At 47.7% G+C, this 20,639-nt stretch overlaps 1 long non-coding RNA gene across 1 annotated transcript in view; it reads right to left on the bottom strand.

The window, feature by feature from the left end:
* Nucleotides 1–4,057: 4,057 nt before the first annotated feature.
* The window catches only part of LOC308068829, a 29,715-nt gene continuing 13,133 nt past the window's right edge, over nucleotides 4,058–20,639 (bottom strand). Inside the window, exon 3 of the long non-coding RNA XR_013930150.1 lies at nucleotides 4,058–20,526. This is a non-coding gene — a long non-coding RNA (uncharacterized lncRNA). The remainder of the gene's footprint in view (nucleotides 20,527–20,639) is intronic.

Here is a 20,639-nt window from a genome sequence, read left to right as displayed (position 1 = left end):
AGAGAGCGGGCAAGGCTTTCCCTGGCCAAAGAGCAAGACATTCTGTCTCTTCAAATATCTACCCATCTCCATCCGTGGTTTCTTACAGCGTTATCTGCAGGAAGGATCTCCAGAGAGGGTTTTCCTTGGCTCTTTCTTGTTTCTTATTACTTTGCAATACAGTGGTTCTCAGTATGTATTTTGCTGTCCAAGCAAGTGCAGAGGAAAGAATATTTAGTTACCTAAAGTAAGTGGAAGGGTTTAGGGGAAACAGCTAGAAATGCTTCGTGGGCTCTGGCCAGCAAAGTATTTGAGGTATTAATAAAAACATTAATAATCTCTGTAACACAAAGAGCTTCTGTGATTTAAATCTGCAAAAAGCAGTGCTGTGCTTTGCTCCTCCCTTCCCAGAAAGGGTTTTGCTTGTACGAAGGGTCTCAACCAGGGGTGACCCAAGGTGGGTGAGGACCTTGGGAGCAAGGGGGTGAGGGAAAGGCAGGTGGCTCTGTGGCTGCCCTCAGCCTGTCCAGCTGCACAAAAGCCGACCCACTTCAAGGGGGCTGGTGGAGAGAGGAGGAGGAGACCTCCAAGGGCATTTTGATGTCTGCTGGAAGTGGAGAAATACTGATGTCAGCTGTTTCAAAAGTGTGGTGTATAGGTTATGGGCAACCTGATGGGAGGAGGTGCAGGAGGAATCTGGCAGGACTCAGGAGTCCCCAGCCCTTTGGTGGGACGATAGGAAATTCAGGTTGGAGGGGACCTCCTGCCGCAGGCAGGGTCAGCTACGGGGCTGGAGCACGTTGCTTTATCCAGTTGGGTCTTGACATCCTCCAAGGCTGGAGACAGTGCATCCTCCCTACTCCACTCATTCACCCATGCTGGATGTGTGTGTGGTCCCAGAGCTACTGGTGGTCATCACACTCCCACCACAGTTCGCTTGGTGCTCGACCTGCCAGTTTGACACACAGGATCTTTCCACCCATCACTGCAGTATCACCAGCCGTGTGCCACCAGCTGTCCCCCAAACTGCCAAGCAGCTCAGGCCACTCTAATCTGAAAAGTCGTAAAGTCTAAAGCTTGCTCCCTGTCCCACCATAGGTGTTCCATGTCACAGGACCCTCCACCATCTCCATGGGGTTATGGGAGACCTGCGGAGATGAACGCCTCTGTCCCTGATGCCTAGTGCCTCTGTTCCTTGGGATTGCGTTGCTATTAGCCTCGTTATTCTGCACAGGCAGATGCACTGCTTATCACATCCATCTCATTAGTCTGCAGCGTGACTAGGTCACATAGCGCAAAACTCCCAATATTTTGAGTTGGCTCCTCATTGTGCTCTCCAAAATCTGTGCAACAGCATGGATGGGAGGATTTTTTTTCTCGCTTGTGAAGCTTGAGGTCTAATACTGTAAAACCTGTTTCTCATCAAGAGCTGGAGCAATGGGTTGTGATTGCAATGGCATGCCAAGGATATTTTGCCTTGGGCTTCTGACAAGTTCCTGGGAGGAGGATTTTCCCCCACTATCTCCACCAACATGGGGAAAAGCTGGGAGAGGCAAGCCAGAGACTGCCCAGCACTGCCTTGCTCCAATCTTACGAAGAGCTGGCAGGAGATACAGGCTTTTGACCTGCTTAAATCTGCTCTGAAATGCCTGCATGGGCTGCTTTGGTTTTGCCAAAAAATTCTCCCTGGATGGGCAGCATCCATGACTGAAGCAGGGCCGCTTCTCTACCCGTGCCTGCCTACAGTGCAGTCAGCAGTGTCCCTGCTGAGGCCATCGCTGGGGATGCTCAGGGTTTTATGGCTGATTTTAGAGCTTCGATACATCAGTTTAAGGAGCTGGCTGCCAGTGCGGGTGTGGGAGCAATGAATTATCAAGGCTGCTCTTCCCAGCATGACTTCAGCAGGGACCAGTGGGAGCTGCATCCCAGGAACCACAAGTGCAGTCAAAAGGGCCGATGGAAGCAGTTCTCTCAAAGGGGAAAAAAACCCAAACCAGCAGCACAGGTACAATATAAAGGATCTGCAATTCAAAAGAACAGATCCTGCATCATTAAACCAGATTATTGCTATTGATTTCCATGACATATATACACACTCACACAGTGGGACAACTGGCGGCGGGCAGCTGGAATGCCTCGGAAGGTGTCCCTGCTCCTGCTAAACATTTACTTCTGTTGTTGACTACAGTAATCATCCTAGCGATTTGCTGATCATAAATTAGTTTTCTAATGGAAATGCAGTTACAGCACACAGTTATGTGAATCCATCTGCTTACCAGGTAGCTTGCCAGGTTGGATGATGAGACCCATGCCTGGGCTGAAGGACCGGAGGCTGTTCCCACTGGATCTTGCAACTGGTGCAGAGTGAACAAAATCATTCCGTAGCCAACGCTGACTGCTCTGTGTTGTAACGGGTTTAATTAGTGAGGTTATCTAGCTTCGGATACAGTCAGGTCCCTGTCTGGCCAGCTTATGTTTGCTTGATGCTTTCATTACACCTTTCAGCTCCTATGTGAATAATGCAATAATATTTCAATAATAATTTAATATAATATCCTATAATCTAATAGCCTGCATCTCAAAATCTCATTGAGTCCTGTTTGCCCGGGATTACATCAGCCAGGGAGCAGGAAAGAAAACGTCTAATCAAAGACTGCATAATTTCCCCAAATATATCTGTGATATCTACCACAATGGACAGGGCCCAAGGCAGGAGTTGCACGCTGGGACCATGGCCATCACTGCGCTGGGACTGTGGCAAATCCCTTCCCATCTGAATACGGTGGCTTTGGCAAAGGCAAGGACACACGCAGCCAGGTGGCTGGTTCAGTTGGGAATTCACCCGTGCTGGCCCTGCTGGTACCCACACTGCCTTCCTGCAGCTGTCTGTCTCGAGTGATATTTAGGATTAACTTTCTTATGAAGGAAAGCCCAGTTTTCACCTGCTGAAGTCTACAACCAACTATTCTAATGGTGCACAGTCAGGTCTGTAAATTCTCTGAGCCGCTGATTTGGTTCTCATTTCCTAAATGGCCATTTTGCAAATCTCTAGGAGTGCACAATACCCTTCAGTGCATTTAAACGGCTGCTCTGAGCCCCGTGGCAAGAGGGGGTCTTAGCGCAAGTGAAAATCAGACATTTTGGCCTAACGCGCCTGAAAGGCACATCTCCTACCATAGTGCTAGATCAGTAACACACATAACAGCGAAGGAAAGGCAGTAAGAACATTTATTTCACCACGACTAATGATGGTTTTAAAGATTTTTAAGTTGTACTTTCTATTTAAAAATACCCTGTGCTTAACATGCCCTTGGTCCAGCGCTGAGGTATCTTCGATACTGTCAGTTAATCCACCTCCTTGGACTAAAGAGCAGTGGCAGTTTTGTGGCTTGCTGTAGCACAGCTTCCCAGAGCCATTCCTGCATCCCTCCGCAGCTCTGGTCCTGAAGCCTGTCACTGATGGGGGAGCTGGTGCTCACCGGCCCACCGTCCATGGGATTTACTCACCGGGAACTGGGCAACGGGCTTTGGAGCTGGCCACCGTCCCCCTTTTCCCCTTGAGACGTGCAACAGGCTCATCTTCCGCTGTTTGCTGGGCTGCTCTGTTTTTCCCTTCAGAGCCTGGTTTCTCACATCATCAGACACCTAAAAGCAGACTGAGAATCTTTCCCTTAACTCACCACATCAACCCGCTCACCTGAGAAATTAAATAAAGCAGCTGCACGCTGCAATGCCCTTTACTTGGAAAAAGGGGTCAAGACCCTTCAGCTTTGGAAAAACATTTTAGCCATCCTCAGCTAAGCTTCAGCTGTGCATCTCCTCTGCTTGCAAGAGCAAGTGTCACTGGGGGTGACACTAGTGCACAAACCACACCAGCTCCCAGACCTCCATCCCAATCGTGTCAGTGTCCTGGTGCTTGGGCACCTGCCCGCAAATGTGGTGGGAAACTTTTCCTGCTAAAAAAGAGTTGAAGAATACAAGAAGATTTTGAGCAACTCCTCTCTCCTTACGGCTGCCAGCCCTGCTGCTGTCACTGGGGTCCAGGTGAGAGCCACCACACATGGCGACACCAGCTTTGCCTCTTGGGTAGCTACCGGTGGGAAAAGTGGAAAACCATCCCTGGAAGCAAGTGTGACATCTAGGCTTTTTGTCCCTTAGCTGGGATCTGAGATCTTGTCACTCAGGTCAGGGAGGAACTGTGCTGTTCACCAAACTGCAGGGAGCAGTCAGCAACTGCAGTGGGTTTGGTTGGGTTAAAATAAAAGAAAATCTGCGTGGGCTGGCTGATTTGTCACTGGCTTGCAGAAGTAAGGCCATCCTAGGATAGAGGAAAAATAGGTCTGCTTTAGAGTTACACAGTGCAAAACTAATCTTGTCTGAAATGTTGTGGGGAAAATTAAGTCATCTCATTACTGCATTAGTGGATGCAGATGGTGTGAACCACAACCACGGCACCAAGCGATGTCAGACAGTGAGTCCTATCAGATGCTCTTCCCCTCCCCAAAACCATGAATGAAACCTTGCAGAGGCCTCGCCAGAGCAATTGCAGGCATTTCCAAATGCAGATAAGTAATGGTTGTAATTTGGAGCAATAAAACCTTACAACAGTGTCACGAGAGCTCAGCTGTCTGCCACATTGCCCCTGCTAGAAGAGACCTTCAGATCTGCTGCTCATCACTCACTGCAGCAACTCCTCTTCGGAGACAGCTAACTTGCTGGGGACTTTTTAACCCTGCTTACAACACTGGTGTTAATTCTGCTTTTGCCCATGACATGTGGAGCTGGCAATAGAATGGACACCAGTGGACACCAGCTTTTGTGAGGCAGGAAGGCTTCAGGAGATTCCTTCTGCTTGGACACAGATCCCTCTACCACATCACCCAGCCAGGAGCTACGGCTCGATGTTGTACCTGTGACCCTTGCAGGCAGGCCATACAATTTTAGGGCAGGGAAAGAAGGGAGTTTATTGCAAGGCACCACACAAACCATCCTTATGCACTTCAGCAACATGCTGAATGAATGGAAAAGGTACAGTCTTCATGCATTAACTAAACACTGTATTCACTCATATATAACCCTGCTGAGTTTTGATCGTTTTAGGAGAACAGATACAATGATGTGATCAGATGCATTTTAAAAAACCCACACAGTTAGCTCCCCTTTGAAAAATGCAAATGTATTTTCCTGTCCTTAGAGCTTGGAAAATTTTAAAAAGTGTATTTCTAGGTCATATCTGCTGCCAGGTTCCTTGTATGTGTCAATATTTACGTGGCAACGAACAGACAGGAAAAGTGCATCTGAGATGAGGTGCAGTTGTGTGCCAACAGCTGCATCACCTCCATACAGCCGTGAATGTGCATGGGATAGTCCTTCTGGAAAAACATCCTCTCCAGAGGATGCGTTACATTGATGCGTTCTTTGATGTGTTTTGTTGCTCTTGGAAGAGGTTCTCATGCCAGCATCCCCCTTTGCAGCAGTGCTGTGTGCTGCTGCTGTGATGTTCCAGACCCTCCCTGGTGTCGATGAGCAACGCGGAGATCATAAGCTGGAGGAGCAGCTTAAAAATAAGGAAAGCAAACAAGACAGCACAGACAGCCCCAAAGTCCTCTCTCTAACCCAATGAGTGGGATGGCGAATAGAAGTGCAAAGCTTAGGAAAAGGAGTATGAGGTGCAAAGGGACCGGGTGTCCTGGCACCAACAGGTCACACTTGTTATGGTCTCCCTGGCCGATGCCTCACAGTCAGGGGTGGGAAAGGCCATGCAATGAGGGACAGCGTTGGGCCAGGTTCTACCCAAGTGTCAGTCAGCCGCAGGCCATTGAGCAGTGCCGTGTTGATTAATACCAGCTGAAGACCAGGCCCATTTTATTTTATGACACTGTAAAACAGGGAGAAATGCCCCAAACCTCAGTAAATGCATTGCTGGTTTTATAGAGAGAAATTTGAGCCATGGGCTGGGGTAAATGGGAAATGAAAAATCATTTCAATGCAATTGCTTCTTGACAATAACTCCTGAAAGGGACATAATGCTGATTTTTTACATTCAAGGATGCTTCTACAAGTTTACATTTTTCTGTCCTTTGCAGACGAACAGCCAAGCCCAAAGCTGTTGAAGGGGTGATCCAGAGCGGAGCATGCGGGTGGAAAGCTGATGGGATCCTGTCTGCTCGCGCTGTATTTCAGGATGCTTGTTTGTCACCTTCTGTCAGACACTCTGCCCGTCGCTACATTATTCATGAATCAGAAGGGCAAAAAAATCATCTCAAGAACTCCTCAGTCAGCTGGGACATGCTCTGCAAGAATGTGAAGTGCAATACCTGAGCCCCTCTAACAGGGAATGTATGCCCAGGGGCACAAACAGGCTGTCCTGGCCATTTTCCTCCTAATTGCAGAAGATCTCTCAGGTGATAGTACGGTCAGGATTGTTGATTGTATTCAATGGCACAGGTGGATGTGGACATTAATATTCTTTTTTGTATTTTCTTAGAGGATGGGATTCATCTGTGGGGTAGCTCCGCTGTGGTGGTAGGTAAATAGGATTTTTGCAGCAAAGATTCAGATAATTCTGCAAAAGAGGAGGTGTTGGGGGGGTCACTCTTAAAATTTCTCCTGAATTTGGCCGTATGCTCCAGTCTCAGCCCTCATCCCCTCCCCGAAACATCCTTTCCTTGCCAGTTAGGGAAGTGAGGACAACTTTTCATCGCTCCTGAAATAGGCCTGCCATAAAAAATAATCTTACTGGAGATAAAAGAATCCCTGGGTTAATTAGCACTGCTCCAAGTACAGCACGCGCTGCTGCCAAAGCCCAGGACAGAAATACAAACCCTTGATGACTTCATGGTGAGTTGGTGGGAAAAGAAGAGTCTGTTGAGATCTGGTCTGTGGTGGCCGGGGCAGATCTGCTGACCTGAATGAAAAGCTTCCCTTGCAAGCCTGGACTTCATTCACATTCCTAGAAATGCTGCCGAGAGCAGGGGTTTGTCTGTTTCAGGGGATGTCCAGAGGTGCCAGGCAGTCCTGCAACGTCCCCAGCCTGCAGACAGTGACCTGCCACCTCTACTCCTCATCCCCCAGTACAAACCCCACGCTGCTGCTCTCTGACCCCACAAATCCCAGATTTCCTTTTTTTTTTTTCTCAGCAATGAAAGCGAAAATTTCAAACCCCAGCTGAATTTGAGATACCATTTTTAAATACGATTTCTAGAAAATGTTCAAAGCAGTTTTTAAGAAAGCTCTACAGCCTACACTAAGGAAATAGATTAATGTCCCTTTCACACCCTGTAGGTCGTATCTTCAAAATGGCTTGTTCCCTAGGGTTTTCCTTTAGTGTCTGACACCACATACTGTTCACGGTTCAACCTTGCAACTCATAAATAATATAAAGAAACGTGCTGCCTGTTACCTTTCAGGCAAACCAAACCAGCTTTGCTCTCTGTTGCTTCTCCCCAGCTCCCAGGAGCCTTCCACACTTAGCTACCTCCAGCTTTGCCACGGAGCATGGAACCATCACATGAAATTCCTCTTTATGGAAACATTTTCTGCTGGCTTATTTTTTTTTAATTTTGCATTTTGAGTGCAGAAGGCAGAGTCTGAGCTGGTGCAAAACGGCACCGCTGCACTGATGTTGGTGCAGGCATCTGCAGTGCCCAAACACTGCCGTGCTGCTCCTGGGGAATTCCAGTTTACCCTCCATCTGGGATAACTTATGGTAACTATGGAGGGGTGTTAACTAACATATGGAAAGACAGACACACTTCCGAAATAGCATGTTTCTCAGTGCACAAGCAAAAAGTGTTGCTTGTCTTAAGAGGAAGATCCTTCAGTAATGGGACTTCTGCTTGGAGGCTTGATCCAACAAACAGAAGAGAGGAAAAGGCACGTAATCACATTTATAATCTCTTTTTTATCATGGTTTCTCACCAAATTAATACTGATAACATTTCCCTAGGTTTTTAATGCAATTTGATGATATTTGGGGTCTTTTTCACTAAGGAAAATAAGCAGTTGGGGAACAAGATAGAAAGAAAAGTTTTTCATTTGGATGACACAATGTTATATTTTCCTTTTGGGGCTGGAGAGTTTACAACTCCCAAATTTTGATAGGAAGCCTTTGGAGGTGGAATTTCCCCTTCCCGGCCATCCGGCACAGAGCTACTGAGTCGGCTTTTTCCCCCTAACTAGAAAAATCTGTTGCAATCTGATATCCCGCGGCCAGATAGAGGTTTTGGGTTGCATTCCCAGCCCTTCTGCGGGCAGAAATCCATCTTGTGCAGAGCTGATTGGAAATAAATCAGTAGAAATAACAGATCCTGCCAGTACATCCCACCAAAGGCTGAACAGCCTCCAGCCTGTGACTTCTCCCTTGCTGAGGACAGTTGTATCAAGCAGGGCAGTTCAGAGAGTACGGCACCTCGGCTGGGCATGGCTGCAGTGGTTTGTATTTTAAATATAAAGGTGTTTCCCTTGCAGAAAGGGCTTCTGTAGCACAGGAGAATGCAGGATTTTACAGTTATGTTGGGCTGCACTTCGTGCAGATACCTGCAGATGCAGAATATTTCCAAAGAGTTATGGTTAAGAATTTCATAGCATTATTAAATATGTGTTATTTACAATAAAACCCAGAAGAGTTTATAATAAAGGAGGCCACAAAGAGTTGTGCAGCTGTGTGGACAAGCTCTTCCCATCGTGGGCAAGGTGCTGGTCAAGACTGCAGCCTCACGGTCCCCTCCAGCCACCCCAAAGAATTTTGCCCCGGGTTTCTGCCAGATCTTGCCTCGCTGCACTGATTTGGCCATTTCTTAAGCTTTTGTGGTAGTCTTTTCCTTGTGGAGATCTGTTAGCATCCATGTGTATGGATTACCTTCTTACTCCAAATTAAAGGATACTCTGTGCACTCTGCTAATCGAGCGTGACAGCGTATGTATCTTAATTTAAAAGCATCGATACAGTGATTATTCTAAGTCAGACTGTACAAGGAAGCAGAGTAACACTTTGGAGAATAGCCGGTATGTTTCTGCTGTGGAGAAGCAGTACATCCAGGTGTTTTTTTTTTATTTAAAGGCATTTGTTTTAGTCTTAAAATATATGCAGGAACTCACTCCTTAAGTATGCATGTGTCTGGGCTCAGATGATGTTTGATCTAAGCACAGGCTTGTACAGAGCCCAGGTACATCCCCACTGCGCAAATTAGGTCTCTTTCCTTTGCTGGCTTCTCTCCTTCTTCTTGCTTCCCTTCTCTCCATCCCCCTCCTCTCACTCTGGCTCCAGGGTGCAACGATCGATGTGTTTGCAAAGATTTGTTTTCGCTCACTTAGCAAATGCATCGCCAAATCCCAATTGACACACACACCCATACACCACCACCACCCCCCCACCTCCCACCCCCGGCTTTCCCACAGCCTTTGGGAGGATTTAGGGGCACAGGCTGGTGCAGGAGCATCCTCTGGAGCTGAGGTGGGTGCAGATCACAGCCCTTGGACTTGCTGCTGTGCCTCCCGAGCCTGCTGGGGTGTTTAGATTTGAGGGTTTGGCCAGGGATTCACTTGTCCCCAAGCCAAGGCAGATCCCTGGCTGCCAGTGAGCAGCACTGTCTCGCCATACCGTCCCTTCAAAGCGCCAACCGTAACCAAACCGCTCGGCCTGCCCATCTCGAGGGTGAGCCCTGGTGAGGGACAGGCGAGCCGAGCCAGGAGACCTGGCAACCAGCATCCCGGTACCTGTGATGAACCTCCTCTGTGCCAGCCGCTTTCTGCCTGCTCTTCCACTGCCACAGCCATTTCAGTTCATTGGGAAAAAAGTTAGGGCTAAGATTCCTCCTCTCCTGATACTTTGCCTGCCATTGTCTTGGGCTGAATCAAAGGGTTTTCAGAGCTGGGATTATTGTGGCTTGAAAGCCACAGGCTTAAAAATTGAAAGATGCAATTCAGCTGTTGGTATATAAATATGCAGAAATTATAGCTCATTCCTAAACTCAATTGAGCACCATATGATCTTCATTCACTGCAGTCAATTTGGAAACATTAAAAGCTATTTTGATGGCTGTTTTTACAGTTACTGATTTGTTAATGTGTGTTTTGCAAATGCGATTTTGATTGGCTCATCTTAATTTGCCAAATGGGAGGCCCTCCTAATGAAGCTAAAAGGAGTGGAGGATTTCATTTGACTTTGCATTATAATACAGCGACCGGTGTTTATTTTTCCACTTCAGCCCACATGGGGAAAGAAAGGGAGTTGTGGTGAAACACACCCCTGGCCATCGAGCACTTTGATGTACGGTGTGTCTGAGGGAAAACACCGCTTTGTTGGTGTGGCTGCCTGTCACCCAGCAGAGTGTTGTTGGGGGCTGGGTGTGTGTGTGTGCCAAGTTACTGAGCCACAGTGCATTTTGCAAAGGGAAGAGGCTGTGGGTACCTGGAAAGCTCAGCAGCATCTGCTGAGGAGAAGCAAAGCAGCATCTGAGCATTTCCATCGCACCGCAGGCACTGGACGTCCCCAGCAAATGTTGCTAGAGGCTACAGGAGACCACAGACATCCATGTTGCTTCTACTACCAGGAAAACAAAGAAAATCTAAAGACCCAAGAAATATATCACTTTTGTGCATGTTCAGCTTCATGGTCCCTCAGGGGAGATATGGGAGGAGATGTGCCCCTGTGCATAGCCAGCCTGGGAGCCCAGGTTTGAGTGGCATTGTCTTAGACATTTAAATCCAATTAACTGAATGATTATATATTTAAACCTACTCATTCCGCTGGAGTTTTAAAAATGCTTCTATTGACTTTAAACTTCGACCAAAATCCAAGTACTGGCCACTGTTAAGTGTGTAATTTTATTTTTGGAGAGATAAGGAGTTTCTGTTCCTCCCTGAAAAGGGAAAATGAAGTGCTGGACTGGGGGATGCCCCTTGGCTCGGTGATGCACACCATGCTGCTTTTCATGGGGGAAGGAGCCCTGCAATTAGACAGGACACCCTTCTGCCTCTCCCTTGCCATCCTGGGGCAGCTGTATGCGTCCTCAAGCACCGTCTCAGCTGCTCATCGGCTGCTGTATTAGTAAATCGATAGGGTCTGTTTTCACATTGAAGGGGAAAAGACAAACATTGAACGGACCAAAGCAGCAGGACTCAGCCTTATTAACTCACAGCATTTAAGCTGATTTCAAATACCAGTGAGTGGAGGAAGGAGACAGGTTTGGTTTATAGTTTTTTAATATGATTGTCAGCATCTCCCAAGCCGCTGGTGCTGAGCCTAACACCTCCTTGGTACCCCCTCCCCACTCTCGGGATTAGGCTTTTGGCATTTCACCTGCACTGAAGAATAGCTTCAAGTTGCAATGTGATCTTTGATTGCCCAAAGTAATAAATGCTTCTAAATCTTGTTCCTCTGATCTGATTTGCTTCTATAGAAAAAATGTAAAAAATCAAGTGATTGCTAGCAGTTTTATCACCAATAAATTCCTCATTTTCCCCCCAGTCTCAAAAATCATAGTTATTGAGACCCATGGAACATAAAAATCAACTCTTAGGATGCTGCTACAGGAGGAAGAGGAAGACTGTGCCACAGTACAGGAGGCTTGGAAAGACAATTATTCAAATTTTTTAGTGGTAATCTCATCTGCACCCAGCTGACTGTGGGAACAAAGAAATCCTCGACAACATCAAGCCCTTCTGTGCACTCCTCCTCCTTCTGCCTGTTAGTTATCACAGGCGGTGATCAGATCAACTATGAGGGTGGGTGGCAGGATCTCAGGTTTTTCTGGTCTGACTTGAAGGATCCTCAGATTTATCATGGAGTCCTCTTCTACTGCAGGCACCACATCAAATAGTCTCCTTCTCCACCGAAGAACGTAGTCATCCAATGTCTTGAGCAGAGCTGGCTTCTTAGCTTTCACAACTGGCCACCAAAACAGTGTGTTGGTCTTTGAAACCTCACTGCTGTAATGGGTTTGTTTCAGATCTTGCAGGGTTCCTCCAGTTCCCACTGTGCGCTCCCGCTTGTCCATGACTGGAAAAATGTCTTGCCTCTGCCTAAGATCTGGCCTTTAAACATTTTCATAAACAGCGGTCAGATCTTCTCACGCTTTATTTTGATGAGATTTTGGTAGCACCAGGTTCCGCTAGTCTATCCTGCACTGGGAGAGCTCCTTTTTTTCTTGAACACACCTGATCAGACTTGTGTGCAACACATCAGGTGAGGGCTAGTGAGGTCCTTGTGCATCCCCCAGAAGGTCTTCATCCCCTGTGACCATGCAGAACTCTTCTTCTTAATCCTTTTGAACCAATGCACTCTTACCATATGGCTCAAGTCTTCCTTGTGAGATCCTGAGTGCATTTTACACTACTGAATTTCCTCTCCTCTCCATCATGTTAATCTCAAGGCCTCCTAGTTATTGATGTTTCCCCTTAAATCTGTGCCATCAGCAGATTTCATCAGCAGCCCTCCTCCCTGTTTTTTTTTCTTGTTATGGTCATTAATGACAATATTAAACAATGTTGCTTTCCATGTGAATCTTGAAGGAAAAGGCTCTACCCCTCTGGCTGTCACCTGCCCTTGCTCAGTTTCTTACCTCCAGCTGAAGTCCCCTCCTTGTCCCACATCCTCCCTGCACCACTGCAACCTGCTTTTACTGAGCTCCAGATAGATGCAATCTCCTACATTTGCTTTGTCTAAGAAATCCATTATCTTAGCAAAGTCAGGCTCAATTAACCTTTGTTTCACCTTTGCTCCACTTTTATAGCATTTTCCGTTTACCTCTGTAACAGTAACGGTTCCTTCCTTCATCCATTTTTTTACATAAAGTTAGATTAGTCGGCCTTTAATTACTCAATCACCATTTTTCTTAAGTGTCGGTATCACATACGGTGTTCCCCAATAAAATGCAGAGCAGTCCTTGGGGTGGGGATCAAACCCAGTAATTCTTCTCTCCCAAATGGGGGTCCAAATCACTAAGACAAACCACCAAGAAACACGTACCTTTGCCCTTCAGCATAATATGTCTTATGCTTTCTTAAAGCTTTATTGCCATTAATAGGTCATGAATTAGAGGTAATAACTCTGGGAGCTTCATTAATTTCCGTTACAGGGTGCGAATGAAAAAGGTGACCTGGATAAACCCATCATGCTCTGGATATGCTCATCAGTCCTTGGAGATTGAACTTCTTTGTTCCTCCTCACGACGCTGCATTTCTTCCCTGCAGCTTGGGTGAAAATGCTTCATAAACCTCTTCAAAAGGGCCTTAAAATATTCAGAAATAAGTGTTTTCACCTCTGGAAGTCTGAGTTCAAACGTGGGAAGTAAAAATGAGATGTAGTCTTTGCAACCTGAAGCCCTTGGGTCCCCTCCACCACCCCAGGGTGGTGCTGCTGGCTGGGGCATGGGGAAGGAGCACCAAGAATCTGCCCAGGACATATCAGATCAACCATGAGCAGCACCAGCATCATGTGGCCTTGAGAGATGGCCAGGGAGGTGACACCAGACATCCCAGGCCACGTACCTGGCACTGAAACATTGTGCAGGACCACTAATCTGCACTGCACTCGCCTCCCCATGCCACATCCCCTGCACCTGGGCTTGGGGTGCATCACACCCCCATTTTGGGCAGCCACAGAGCTTTTAGGAGGACATTCCCCTCCCACCAGCTCCACAACACAGAGGGGCTCTAAAAGCCACGATCTGGGGTGACTGCTTCAGCTTGCATTTGGAGGAGTCTTCCAGCATTAGAACTGCTGGAAGAAAAAAAAAACAAACACACCTGCAAGAGCCCCCCTGTATTTCTACAGATGTTCAACACATTCTCCAACGCTTAGTGCCTTGCTTTGAAGGTTATGAAAGACGAGGTATTTTTTTTTTCCTTAAATTTGTTTTTTGTTGTTACCCTCTCCAGAGCCTGGAGAGGCAGCAGTCTCAGCGATGGGCTACCATCAGGTGAGTGCGGCCATTCCCGGGGGATTAACAAGCAGAGTTAACATACTTCTGTGGTTTGGACAAGTCCCTGAATGCCTGCGTGTGTGTCCTAAAACCAAATGCTGAATTTCAAGACAAGCTCTTTTGATCCTTAGGGGGAAAAAAAGATCATTGCTTCACCCTCTGCAGCCCTGCTGCTTCTCAGCAGGTTGCTCGAGAAGCAGATCAACCCCCAGCAATGTCCTGCTACAGGGATCCTGCTCCTTAAGCTGCAGATTGACATCTTTGGTAGAGAACTTGATGAAAGTAGGTTAGGTGTGTATTTTAGGACACTGTACATGTGTAACAGTTATTTTAAAAAGTAGAATTTAGGTTCACAGAAGTGGAAATGTACAAAAGTCAGAAGGAAGCTGGATTTTTCATCCATAACCAAAAAAAATCCCAGCGCAGTGAACAATGCTGGCACTTACCTTCATCAGTGCCACCCCACCGCGGTCTCCCCTCCTGAACTCCACGTCTTGGTGGTATTTGTGTCACTGTGAATTTGGGCCAATTTCAGGCACGCTGAACTGGACGGCACATGGAGCCGGGCAGGAACGTGCATGGCTCCAAGCATCCAACCTGCGCTGGCGGACATCTGAACCTCCAGTGGTTTGGGGCTTGTGGGGCTGCAAACCCAGGGGGGTTGCTGCTGCTGCGGTGGAGGGAGGGAGACTCAGGATGGAGCCAGCCAGGTTTTGGAGCAAGTCCTGAAAGCACCCTTAGTCCTTGCTCCCTGTGACCAGTGCATTAGCTGCTCTGGGAGGATGATGCTGTGGAAGCAGGAGGAGAAATGGGTTTCTTATAGCTCCAGAATATGAGTCCAGGTGTACCTGGCACAGGCACCCAGCACAAGGAACATGCCGGAGGCTTCAGCAGACTCTGCCCACAAGCAGCAGACTGTGTTCCATGCGCTGGGTTTCTGAAGACACACATGATAAATGACAAAAGGTGTGTTTGACTGCAACCCAGTGGGTGGCCTGCTGCAGGGAGGCTAAGCAGCCATGGAAATTAATAAGGCTAAAATAAAATTATAATAAAATGCTCCATTTCACTTAGTATCAGAGGAGCAGGAGGATGCCTCTCAATTTAATTTAGGACCATCATCTTTATGTTTTGGAGTCAGAATTTGCTGGGACAGCAAAGGAAGCTGCCCTTGCTCAGCAGTGTGCCCAGCACAAGGGCAGCTTCCCATCTCAGAGGCATTTGTGGCAGCCTGGCCAGCTTTGTTCCAGCCCAACAAGGCTCGGGAAAACAGTCTGAGGTGGTTTGAAGAACATTGTTGAAATGCTTTTGCACATTTGTCATTGACAGAAACCTTTACTGGCGATAGGAGGCTTCAAGCGCAGGCTTTCCACTGCCTCGGCAGGAGGCTGGCTTTACTCCCTAGTGCTGGAGTAAAACCACCATCCCGTATCGTCGCCTACATGGAGCATTTGCAAACCCTGTAGCTCCATCTGCCGCAGCCTGAATGAGCCTGAAGCATGGTCCCTGCCTCCTTTACCCCCACCGACCTTTCCTCCCCATCCCATGGGAGCTTGAGGCCCCAGGTGTGCCAAACCCACTCCATCCCACCCTCCTCACCCTGGCAACCCTTGGAGTATTTTTCGTCCGAACAATGCATATGTGTATTTTTTGTAAGACACTTAGATCTCATTTAACTTGGTTTCCAATGTAAAAAAAGCTTTGTCAGCATTTCCTCCATTACATTTATTGAATACGCCCTGACTTAAGTCACCACTTCCCATTTTCTGCCCATATTTTCTTCCCACACATTTTCCCTCACCCCATGTGCTGCTGCCCTGGCCAGGGGCATCTCATGGCTCCTTCATTGCTCACTGCCCAGCCCATGCCAGAGCTGCCCTCTGAATGTCCCACAATTACGCTTTTATGGCTCCTCATTAAACTTTGTGGCTATTAAAACTACGTACAAAAAAAAAAAAAGAGGCATTAAGTACATTAATAAAAAGGCAAACCTATTGGTTTATTGACCCAGCTGCCTCAGGGCAGGGGCTGCTTTGATGGTGATGCTGCGGGATGAGGACCTGACAACAGGCAGTGCCACACCTTGCACAGGCTCTGCTGGTCCCTGTCCCCTGCACATCCCTTACTGGGGAGCTCCACCCTGCTGAGAAAGCCACAGCCTGGGCCAGATTAAGTGCTTGCTAAGTACCCTGAAACCACACAATAAAAGTCCCTCTGGAGTGCAGAATGTTTATGTTTTATGAGTTCATCATAAAGCTGGTGTGGTGAAGATACCTAACGTATGAATAGTTTGGCAGTGGATACAAAATACACAGAGGGCTGCAGTGAAAGGGAACAGCATAGAATTGGAAACGCATTTTCCTCCTACAGCTCTTGTTTCAGCAGCTTGTTATTTAAAGAAGGGACTCAGGGCAGAGCACTCAAATACACATTTCATGCACAATAGATGCAGTTTAAAACGAGCCTCAACTCAAAGACCAATAAAAGTCAACTGATGGCCCATGAAGCAATACAGGTCAAACTCACATGGTTCTGCAAGGCACTTCCTCGGAGAGGCACACCGCTAGGAACTAAAACACCCAAAACATCTTCTACACAAAATGTCTTTGTCAGGAAGCAGCACACCTTTGCCGCCCAGGGCAGTGATGGCAATGAGGGCTGGGTACTGAGGATTGCTGGGTACCAAGGAGCTGTGGTGGCTTTGGGGATGCAGGAGACAGGTCACCACAGTGCTGGCCCCGCAGCAGGCAGGAGGGCAGGCATACACGTATCTGAACACCAGCCAGCACTAAGCACAGGATCTTCTGACATTATGCTGCTGAATGACAGGGCAGCAAAAGAATCACAGAATCACAGTTTGGGTTGGAAGGGACCTTAAAGCCCACCCAGTTCCCAGCCCTGCCCCGGGCAGGGACCCCCCCCCAGCCCAGGCTGCTCCCAGCCCCATCCAGCCTGGCCTGGAGCACTGCCAGGGATGGGGCACCCACAGCTGCTCTGGGCAGCCTGGCCCACTGGCTCGCCACCCTCACAGGGAGAGGTTCTTCCTTATTTCTAATCTACATCTCCCCTCTTTTAGTTTAAAACCACTCCTGCTTGTCCTATAGCTACAGACCCTACTGAAAAGTCTGACCCCAAGAAAGATGATAGCAGGGTATTTCATTAAGTGGATGAGAGAATGCTTGTGTTGGTAGAGGTTGTATGTATATACATATATATACATGTAGCATGCCTTACAGCAGGTTTTGCCTTGCAAAGGCTTGTCCTGGAAGCCAAGCTCGGTCACTGCTCCATGCAGGCACAGCGTGGTGGCAGGATCAGCCCGTGGGTACCAGGAGGGACCGTCGCTCTCCCACAGCCTGGCCCCAGCTGGTGCTGACCCACCTACTCGGCTTCATCTGCCCAGCCTGAGCTCTGGTTTCAATGATTTTCACACCAGACTGGAATTTTTTTTTGCTTGGCTTATTCTGCTTATAAATGCATAACTTGGGCTGGTAACATTTATATCTTCTTCCTGTGCATCTCACCCAAAGGAGGGCTAATTCAGTCCCTAGGCGATGTGCCGAGGCGGGTACAAGTTGAAAATTCTTCTGGGACACGTATATGCAGACAAACACACACATGTCTAAATATATCCACAGCGCTCCCCACTCCCTGCAGCTTTTCTCTTCCTCAGACGCACACACACACACACACACCAAGAAATCCTCAGGGTAACAAGACACGTATTTTTAAATATCAGCGTGCAGGAGTGGTTCCGACCAGGGAAAAAAAACCAAACCAACTCTTGTTTTAGCCACTGCTGAATTTGAATATTAAGGTGAGGGCTGCAGAGGCAAACAACACAAAGCAGCTTCTGGAAGCCATGGGTGAGTTACCGACATGCCGTGTTATCTTCATAGCATGCATGTTGGCAGTTCTTCCTCGCAGACCTTCATGCCCTGGGCACGGGCAGCAAGTCCTGCTGCTCCTGAGAACCCCAGGTCTTCCTCCTCCCACACTCTTCCCTGTGGATCTACACCAGAGCACGAATGGGATCTAATTCTGACAGCCAAAAGGGTTTTGTACACATTATTTCCCCAAATGTGCTAAGGCTTTTGCCCATTTTCCCCTCCTTCCCTCTGCCTAGCAGACAGATGTGCTCCCAGGGAAGGCTGAGACGTGTGGGAGCCCGGAGCCAGAGGGGTATGTAGGGCTGGCACAGGGAGGGCTAAACCATGTCCAGCAGTTTGTGTTTTGACACTCCCCCAGCCCTCCATAGCAGCAACCTTCATGCAGCCAGCATTCCCATGTGGTAGGTGCTTAGTTAAAGAAGTTATTTCAGTTATATGGGGGCTAGCTGTGTCCACACGCTTTCTTCATATCAGCTTTGTTGCGTGCAGAGCAAAAGAAAGGTGATGTTTATTCCCCTGGGAAGCACAAAGGTTGTCGTTTTCGTTTGACTTTTGGTTTTTAAATGCAATCCTACTGTCCCCAAGTTGCTTCTGGAGGCATTATGAAACCTGGCCCAGAGCCTGCAGATTTCCATCCGGTGTTAATGGCCCATTCCAAGTAAAAGTGGCCAGGAAGAGTTTCCTGACCGAACTATGGGAAAATTTCACACCAAGCGCACTGGGAAACAGTTGGCTGCAGCTCGGGGCTACGCTGCCCATCACACATTGCATCGCTTGAAATGAGACACCGTGACTGACAGCCCAGAATACCACAGGGCTGAGCCAGCTGTTGCTGAGGAGAAACAGAACAACAGGATTTTTTCGCAACTATGAGGGCGAGAGCAGTGTGGCCTTTGCAAAAGATTCAGGGTTTCCCCCCTGGTAGCTAAACCCCTGAAATCTGAAAGATGCTTAGCTGGGAGCATGGTGGATGTTCTGGCTGACTCTAGGCTGGTTCCCAGGTCTCATGTGATGGTGTAGGTCTTTGGGATGACACTGGGGAGTGCCACTTGTCTTTTTGTGCTATTTTGAGTTATATTTAAAGCACTCACCCGTGGCATTGGGAATTTTCACAATAATTGAAAGTGTGCATTAACATCAAGGAGTTTCTCTGTGTCTTTGTGGAGGAGGTTGCTCCCTGGAGCGTGGGAGGACTGCCGGATGCAGGGGGTCATCTCCCTACGGTACCCAAAGAGCCACACAATCAGCCATGCTCCTGGCTAGGTAATTTATTTTTATTATTTTTTACTAATTATATTATTCAGTAGGTTTCTTTCAGATTGTAGCCCTGCCAATTGTAACCTCACACGCCATCATCCCTCGGTGATGGATGGGTTGGGGACGGTGGTAAGGAATCACATCTCTGCCCCTTGCTGCTGAGCTCTGGCAATCACCACCAGCAATGACGGGCTTGAGCGATGCGCTCCAAGGGCACAGTCCCCTGTCCTGTAGGAGCACCCCTGCCCTTGCAGGTACTCCCAGGAGAGCTCTTTTCCACGCAAAAACCCTGAGGAGGAGCCAAGATGAAGCTGTGAGCTTTGTAGACTCACTAACAAACAGGAAGAAGTAGCAATGTTTACCAGTCGGTAGGCGAGGATGAGATTCTTCCCAGGAAAAAAAAAAAAAAGAAGAAGCTGAGACATATGTACCAGCTCCAGTCAGGTACCCGCAGAGTCACGAGCATTTCCTGCCCATTAGTGTTCCTGTCACAGCTTTGGAAACCAGGTTTGTTAACCATCTGGGCTTAAAAGAGAAGGAATAGCACTTGAGTATCCACCACCTTTCATTTTCCCTTCCTGGCTCATGTAACCATGGCAAAGGAGCCTACGCTAGCCTGTGAGATGGCATAATTCATGCTACCCCCCATCCCTTTTCTGATTAAACTGCTCCATGCAGAGCTATGCAGTCTTCACATCTTTCCAAGTCTCACCTTAGCATCGCTGCTGCTAAAACATCAAGATTTTGTGCCTGGGCAGAGAAGGGAACACGCTTTGCTCCGGCCTGGGAACGCTACCTGCCCCGCCGCTCCCCCCCTTCCTCGGGCGCCTGGTGTGCAGCTCATTGATGGGAGGATGGAGATAGTACGGGAAACCCACGCAGGCAGCTGTCAGAAAACGAGCTTACTATGAAAGCAACATATGCTGCACCGAATTACGAGACCTTCAAATCACTACTAGAAGAGCTTAAAATATTCCAGAATTTAATTACAAGGCTGTATATGCTTTAAATGCATGAATGTATAATGCAGACTTGGGCTGTGACGAGGGAAACTCTTCTGCATGTACTTGAAGGGGTTGGAAGGGAAAATCCTTGAAGGGTGTGGTGGGCCAGTATAGGATCCACAGAGCCATGCTACCGTGTTGCTAGTATCTGGGATGCCACCACGGATGGGTGACATCCTCTGGTGCTCTGTGCCTGGGACTGCTGAGCCAAATGAAAGCGTGTTCATGCTGAGGATGTGCGTGCAAATCTAAATTATCAAAGACACATTAACAGCTATGAAGTTGTTTGGGTTGAATGCTTCAAAAAATGCTTTTGTTCTTAAAAAAGCTTGCATGTACTGGAACAACTCACCACTTTTTGATGTCAACTGTCCTGATCTCACGTGGTGTTCATCAGACAGACCAGGGTTCATCCCTCACTAAAATAGATTGTTATTATCTTCCACCAAGTTAAATGCTTCATGTATTGTGCCTACAAAAATGAAGATGCACTTTAACATAACAATGTGGTTATTAGCTTAATGGCCGGAAAACTTAAGGATAAGAATTAAAGCACTGCTCTTGCAGAATGCCCCTGAGGAAGGA

This window comes from Falco punctatus (assembly GCF_963210335.1).
Source record: "Falco punctatus genome assembly, chromosome: 8".
Taxonomy (NCBI): Eukaryota; Metazoa; Chordata; class Aves; order Falconiformes; family Falconidae; genus Falco; species Falco punctatus.
This window is presented reverse-complemented; position numbering and strand designations above follow the sequence as displayed.